The 7,338-nt window shown below is 43.1% G+C and overlaps 1 protein-coding gene across 2 annotated transcripts in view; it reads left to right on the top strand.

Moving 5' to 3' along the window:
- Positions 1-916: 916 nt before the first annotated feature.
- Positions 917-7,338, top strand: part of LOC130876970 (leucine-rich repeat-containing protein 37A3-like) — a 111,154-nt gene continuing 104,732 nt past the window's right edge. Inside the window, exon 1 of one of the 2 annotated variants that reach the window (XM_057773854.1) lies at positions 917-1,326. The gene's annotated coding sequence lies outside the window, so the exon portion shown is untranslated. The remainder of the gene's footprint in view (positions 1,327-7,338) is intronic. The other variant, XM_057773852.1, reaches the window with a different exon arrangement.

The raw sequence follows: 7,338 nt of genomic DNA, 5'->3' as shown, positions 1-7,338 counted from the left end.
CAGGTGATCCAACACCATCTCCTGGCCTCCATGGGCAGCAGGTATATGCAGTGCACAGTCATACATGCAGGCAAAACACCTACAGACATTAAAATAAAATTACTGTCCTTTTGTTATTTTGTTGAAGACAGGAGAAAATGTTGTCATAGACCAGCGTGGATCTGAAGGGTATCATTTAGAACTTACATGTTTTCCAGAGTGCTTTCATCCTAGAATTGTTGCGCCTTAGGCCTCACCTTCTCTTGGAGCATTTCTCTAACAAGTAGTTCAAAACACCAACATCTCCAGTATTTATTTGGGTCCATTCTGATCCCTTTCCAAATTTACTTCTCACTTAACTCGCAGCTTCTTACACCCTCCAAATTACACACACACACACACACACACACACACACACACACACACACCCCAGAAACTCCAGGACAAGCGGGGACATGTCTAAAGATTTCACGCTAGACCTAGAGGTTGAGTTCTGCTTAGTTTTGCGTATTTAAGACTCCTCAAAGTTAGCTCGAAGGATTCCATCGTTAGAAGTCATTTCCCACCAGTTCCACAGTGCTAACTACTTACTACTTTTGTCTTTTCTCGAAGTGAAGATGAAGCCAGCTGAATTCTCTATGTCTGCCCTTAAAAATACGCTTGGGTAGGAGCCCTAGCCCGGAGGGAGCGGTGCGGTAGGAACTCAGGCTGACACCAGTTGAGGTCATCTGCCAAGAAGGGTAAGGACAGTGCTGGCCAGTCGCCGGCCACGCCCCTTGCACGTGCGCATGTGCAGGCGTTGCTTGCGCAGGCTCAGTGAGGGTCCGGTGTAGGGGTTGCACCTAGAGCCCGAAAGCGTCGAGTGGAGACTTGAGCTCTGGGCCCTCTGGCCGAGGCCCTGCGTGTGAGGGGCTGCGCTGAGAGGGAGGATGGACGAGGGCACCTCCCGCGCCCGGGGGAATGCGGGTCCCTCCAGCTCGGAGAGCTTCGGCTGCAGGGACTAGCGTCGGGCACAGGTCTCCAGAGGGTGGTGAGCCAGCGTGGCCCTGAGCCGCCCGCCCTCCTCATGCCCTTGTGGCCTCGGAGGGAGCCTCGGTCGGTGCAGGGAGAAGTCTCCCGGTGGAGAAGGGAGGGGACTCATGGGAACTGAGGCAGGAGATTGGCGCGCACGCCCTGCGCCTCCCACAGCGTTCTCCCTGCTTGGCCTTCTGTGTACAATCCGGGTCTTCCCCAACGCTGCAGGGGACCCCGGTTTCCACACCATCGTCAAGTTTTACTGGGCGAGGGACGTGCAGAGAGCTCCAAACGCATGACCGGAAGCCTCCTCTCCAGGCGTGGCTGGTGAAGGTGGGTACAGATGCGGGAGCTGGGGTGTAGTTTGAGGCCAGCCGTGAGTTAGATGCCTTTTTTTAATTTAATTTAATTTTTTTTATTTCTTATGTTTGTAGCAGTGACTGGTGTGAAGAGGTCAAACCCAGGTGTGCTCATGTAATCTATTCCTCATTATTTTCTGTTGCTTTTAAATTTAAGAAATCACAGGAGATGGATTAGTTTTTGCTGCTTTTCTATATAGATTTAAGATGGGTGAGTTTGACAGACAGGCAGTTGTAACCCTTGGCATCCCAGAAAATAGGCTCCTTTCATGCGCTGTAGAAACCCCCTTCCACAAATGTGGTACATTTACACAAAGGAGTACTACACAGTAGAAAAAAATAACGACATATTGAATTTTGCAGGAAAATGGATGGAACTTGAAAACATTATTTTGAGTGAGGTAACCCAGGCACATAAAAACAATTATCACATGTACTCACTTATAGGTGGTTTTTAAACATAAAGCAAAGAAAATCAGCCTACAAACCACAATCCCAGAGAACTTAGACAACAATGAGGACACTAAGAGAGACTTATATAGATCTAATCTACATGGGAAGTAGAAAGTAGAAAAAGACAAGATTTCCTGAGTAAAATGGGAGCATGGGGACTTTGGGGGAGGGTTAAAGAGGGGAGGCGAGAGGCAGGCAGCAGAGAAAAATGTAGAGCTCAATAAAAATCAATTTTAAAAAAGAAAGTATCTCTGAAAGAAAGAAAGAAAGAAAGAAAGAAAGAAAGAAAGAAAGAAAGAAAGCCCCTTCCACATCAGCATGCCAACCGATTTAATTTCCCAGAGCCTGCCTGAGGTCCGCATCTCACTATGTCTGTCAGTTCAAACACCTGTTCTTTCTGAGGACTATTTCGACGAGTGACTGGCCACTTTCTCTATTTTTGTCCACGGAGCTTTCCTCATCAACTTTTATTGAATCTGAGAACTTTACCCAGTAGTGATCTCATATCTGCTTCTGTACATTGTTCAACACCTTCTTCCATCTGCAGCCATCCACTCCTAATCACTGAAGAGATTGTCAGGCATTGTTTAATTATTTCCTTGTGGTCCTGTTTCTAACCTGTTGCCAGCCAGGTCCAGGCATTTATATAGTAAAGAAGTCACTGGAGAAATTACAAAGCAGTATTGGGTTTTCCCTGCTTTTTGGAAACTGGGATGATTTCATGAATCTTAGGTTTTAAGACTTTTACAAGTTAAGCCCATCATTGAATAATTGAAGTCATACTTATGGCAGAGCCTTGGGTTACTATTACTTGGCTTCCCGCCTTAAACTGCCTCGTTACTAGTTTAAGTACTCTTTTAGCTTTGGTGAATACAGGTAGTTCCTGCCGTGTTCCCCCTGATAACACACCTTTTATAAATGTAGAAAAGTGCATAAGATTTTTTTTTTTTAAAAAAAATGTATTTATTTATTATGTGTACAGCATTCCTTCCATGTGTGCCTGCAAGCCAGAAGGGGGCGCCAGGTCTCATTATAGATGGCTGTGAGCCACCATGTGGTTGCTGGGAATTGAACTCAGGACCTCTGGAAGAGCAGTCAGTGCTCTTAACCACTGAACCATCTCTCCAGCCCCAAGTGCATAAGGTTTTAAACTAAAATCAAGGAAGGGTGTAAAGCACCTTAAGAGAATTTTTTATTTCATTTTCTCCTCATGAAGGAAGGTGATGGTCGGCAACAACTCTGGCAAGCTTATCTGCAAAGCCCAGTCAGACGCACCACATATCCAGTCTCCCTCGCAGTCCTGGGCATCGCAGCTTCCCAGCAGGCATTTTTAGACTTTCAGCTAAAGAAAGGAATTTCATTTTTCGATCATCTATTCATTCATTCCACTGACATACTATCAATCCTCTATTAAATGGTGTGGACTGTGCTTGATTCTGGGATAAGAAAAAAACTAAATATTGGCCTATCAGGTGCTTATTAAGCTTAAGGCCTTGTGACAGAGAACTAAGATGCCTAAATAAACCTGCAAGTTACTAATAATGCCTTGACTTATTTTGAATTGTTCAAATTTTAGAAATATTTATGTGGTAGTTTAAATGTAATTGGCCCCCATAATCTTATAAGGAGTGGCACTATTAGGAGGTGTGACTTTGTTGGAGTGGATTTGGCCTTGTTGGAAGAGTGTGTCATTGTTGGGGCAGACTTTGAGATTTCCTATACTCAGGGTACCACCCAGTGTCTCAGTCGACTTCCCATTGCCTGCAAGCCAAGTTGTAGTCACCATCACATCTATCTGCACGCCACCATGCTCCCGATCATGATGATAATGGACTGAACCTCTGAAAGTGTAAGAGAGCCACCCTAGCCACCCTAATTAAATGTTTCCTTTTATAAAAGTTGGCGCGGTCATGGTGTCTCTTCATAACAACAGAACCTTAACCAAGACAATATAATACTTTTCAAAATTGAAGTAGACATCTTGGAAGAACTAGTGGTATCTACTGTACTGTAAGGCTGGGAATTGGTTTAATTGATAGAGTGCTTCACTTCTAGCATCAAGCACTGGGTTCTATCTCTAGCACCACAGTAAACAAAATCAAAGGTGGCTATAATGGTACACACCTCTAATCCCAACACTCAAGAGCTGGAGATGGTGTAGGAGGGTCTTCTGTCTATATGTTATTTTCATTAGTTAAATAAAGAGACTGCCTTGACTTTTTGATAGGGCAGAAAATTAGGTGGCGGAGTAGACAGAACAGAATTCTGGGAGGAAGAAAGCAGAGGCAGAGAGAGCCACCTGCCATGAAGTTGCCAGGTCAGACATGCTGAATCTTTCCCAGTAAGCCACGAGCTCCTGGTGACATACAGATTATTAGAAATGGGTTGAATCAAGATGTGAGAGTTAGACAATAAGAGGCAAGAACTAATGGGCCAGGCAGCAATTTAATTAATACAGATCTCTGTGTGGTTATTTCGGGGGTAAAGCTATCCAGGTGGCAGGATGCCGACCTGCCCCTCCTTTTACAACAAGGAGATAGGAGGATCAGAAGTTCAACATTGTCCTAGGGCTAAGAAGAGAATCCAGCTATATGAGATCTTGTCTCAAACAAAGAAAAGGAAAAATCCACAGTGACTTATAAAACATTCAGAGGTAGCATTGGGAAGAATTTCTATTCTTACAGAAGTGTATTAATGCAGATGAGCCTCTCATAGTTTTAGCTGCTTGTAAAATTCAGAGATAAGTGTATTCTTCCCTTTACTGGATTAGTAATTTGGAGAGGGGTGGGTGGCAGTTTCATTTCATCTGCATTTTGGATCGTATTCTGAAGTAGGAGCTACTTGCTGCGAAGGCTGAACTGTTCCTTTGCTCACTCCCAATTCTGTGCTTTCTCTGAAGGACTTCCTTTATCATCACTGTCATCAACAGAGGGCAGTAAGTCCTGCATCCAACAAATGATGCAGGAAAGTACTGTGACTTCAAAAAACAACCTTTATTTAGGGTTCTCTATAAATACAGTTAAAATGTTGTCCACATCTACTTTGTAAAATGAGCATTGCATTTCAGGTATATCCAAAATGAAATCTCTGGCAGGTTATGAAACTGTAAGTCTCTTATGACTAGGTTTGTCTTGGCACTAGACATAAGGCAGTTTAACATGAGCTCACAATGCCAAGAACTAGAAATTTACTACTTTAGTTTCCGTTGATGGTCAAACAAGGATGTGAAGGAAAACTTTGTAGACTTTGATCAACCATACTCTGAATATTGTAATCCTAGAATTAGATAAAAGGATTGAACTAGCCGGGCGGTGGTGGTGCACACCTTTAATCCCAGCACTTGGGAGGCAGGGGCAGGCGGATCTCTGTGAGTTCGAGACCAGCCTGGTCTACAGAGCTAGTTCCAGGACAGGCTCCAAAACCACAGAGAAACCCTGTCTCGAAAAACCAAAAAAAAAAAAAAAAAAAAAAAAAAGGATTGAACTAGATTGTGTGGAGGACACATGAGAGGCCAGCTGCTGTGGAGAGTTAGTGGGTACATGTGATTGGCCCACCACCTACAATTCATCGCCTTAATCATTTTGATAGTGATTTTCTTCATTGTTTGTGTAGTATGTAATAAAAATGCCAATATCTAGTAGTACCTTTATAAGTCTTAATTTTGAAGCTATAGGATACCTTACCATTAGCTTGGATTGTTGGAGTTTATTTTTTTTTCTCTCTTTTTATTAAAAGTCTAGGTTTTCTGTGGATGTGGCTCAATGGTAAAGAGCTTGCCTAACATGTGTGAGGCCCTGGTGAAGGTATAAGTCACAAACAATCCCACACCAGTTTGGAATTAGGATTAATAGAATGGTTATTTATTTAAAGGGGAAAAACTTACAGATCACCGTCCCAGACAACAGCCCTCTGCACTATCTGGAAAGGAAGCCTAGTTGCCGGAAACGGAGCCGGAAACGGAGCCGGAAGCAGAGCTGGAAGCGAGAGAGAGAGAGAGAGAGAGAGAGAGAGAGAGAGAGAGAGAGAGGAGGGAAGTAGCCGCTTTTTTAAAGAGAGAGAATCCACGCCCCAATGGGCTGGTATCTCAGTGGCTATTGGCTGAAGGAGTGGAAGGAGCTCCCACAACACCTCCCCCTTTTGTTTAAGTAAGAGAGTTCTAAACCTACTACGAAATTATATACAATAAGTACAAATATCCTATTCTAACTAGCTTAAGTCTTGTATAATAACTTGGCCAAGTCATGAGAGAAAAGTAACTACATTTATATAGTCTTCAACCCCATTGAAGATCTGAGAAGGGAAATAATGTTACCTGAGTAATTAAGAAGTTCAATCAAACAACTTCCAAAACATGCAACAGATCACAGAGACAACTAGCTACCTGGGTAATCACCCAAGGTCATGTTTGCAGCGTTGAAGCAACCAACTTTGGCTAAGGCCTAACATAACTGACATACCATTTTCAAAGGTAAGAAACTTTTCAAAACTATCTTACCCTATTGTAGTAGGAGCTGCGGGCTGTGTTCCTGCCGCCCCAGCTCCCAGTCAGCCTGGCTAGCTTATGCCCCAAAATAACAACACCCAAACTGTATTCATTTAAACACTTCTTGGGCCATTTCTATTCATGTGTGTAGCATCCCAAGGTGCTCTTACCAGGAGGATTCTAGCTTACGTCCATCCTGGGTCAGAGCTTCATCGCGTCTGCCCCAGAGAGCAGGGCTACGGCGTCTGAGCTCACTTCCTCTTCCTCCCAGCATTCTGTTCTGTTTACTCCACCCACCTATGTTCTAACCTATGAGGGCCAAGCAGTTTCTTTATTTTTTAACTATGACCTTCCTCCATCATTTTCCCTTTTTCTGTTTAAACAAAAAAGGAAGGTTTTATCTTTAACATAGCAAAATTACATATAACAAAACAGTTATCAAGTAAAAATTACAATATTTACATCTGTTTTATCTTTATCATAACTAAGGAAAACTATAACTATCTATATATTCTTTAACTCCATCGAAGACTCCAGAGGGATATAATATTACCTAAGCAAACAAGAAATAAACAAAGTTCAAACTCTAGAAATGACAGAGACATCTTGCTGCCTGGACAGTCACCCAAAGTTCCTCTGTACCGTTGGGGCATCCATCTTCGGCCTACAGGCCCATAGTTTCCAGCAGACATTTCCATGAAGCAGGAAATTTCAAAGGCAGTTCAGTCACTATCTGCTGTGTCCTACAGAATGTCTCGCAGACTCTTTCATGAATCAGGAATCCCGAAAGATCATCTCACCTTTAGGCAAGTTCAGTAGTCCTCTCTCTCTGCGGTTTCTCTGTGTCCAGTTTATACAATAGTCCAGGCAAGAGCAGTTTCTTGCCCACATGGCTATCAAACTCCATAAGGATTCTCTTTGATGCCCATCTTCCTCTTGAAGTAGATTGGTGCTTCCAGGAGCAGACATGTCTCATTGTCAGAAAAACCCTAAGTTATTAAAACACTTAAAATGTCATATTTTATAATCTTTGAAAGATATGAAGAATGG

This window comes from Chionomys nivalis, chromosome 7, assembly GCF_950005125.1.
Source record: "Chionomys nivalis chromosome 7, mChiNiv1.1, whole genome shotgun sequence".
NCBI lineage: Eukaryota > Metazoa > Chordata > Mammalia > Rodentia > Cricetidae > Chionomys > Chionomys nivalis.
The sequence above is the reverse complement of the archived record's forward strand: the minus strand, read 5'-3'. Positions and strand labels throughout refer to the sequence as shown.